The following is a 552-nucleotide window of genomic DNA, read 5'->3' on the forward strand; positions in this document are numbered from 1 at the left end:
CACAGGGTAAATGATACTGGCCTGCACAGCAGAACTTATGAGCATGTGCATCATCAGGGCACCGACCTCAAATGCCATTCCCATCAATGGGCTGCTGCTGTAGTGAGGGTCCGGCTATCTAAAGGTAGGGGCCCAGCCATCCAGCCCCCACTGACACCAACCAAGGAGCTCCTCACCACACTTGGGCCACATGCCGAATGCACAAGCCATTACACTGAGGGAAGCATTGTGGAGGTGGGCTGCACACACACACACACACACACACACACACACACACACACACACACACACACACACACACACACACACACACACACACACACACACACTGGATGATGAGTGTGCAGGTAAGGGCCCAGTGGGGATTAGTACACTAATGTATCAGACATACATGTATCTGTATTGTATCTACATGCATGTGTCAAGTCCGATTGCAGTTGTGGGTGGGGTTTTCTAATGCACAGAGGTGCACATCTATGGTGAGGACAGGACATTGTATATTATTGCAGTTAGTACTGTAAATGTGCAGACATGCTGCATCCATCCTGTACC

This window comes from Protopterus annectens, chromosome 1.part1, assembly GCF_019279795.1.
Source record: "Protopterus annectens isolate FY-2018-M chromosome 1.part1, PAN1.0, whole genome shotgun sequence".
Taxonomy (NCBI): Eukaryota; Metazoa; Chordata; order Ceratodontiformes; family Protopteridae; genus Protopterus; species Protopterus annectens.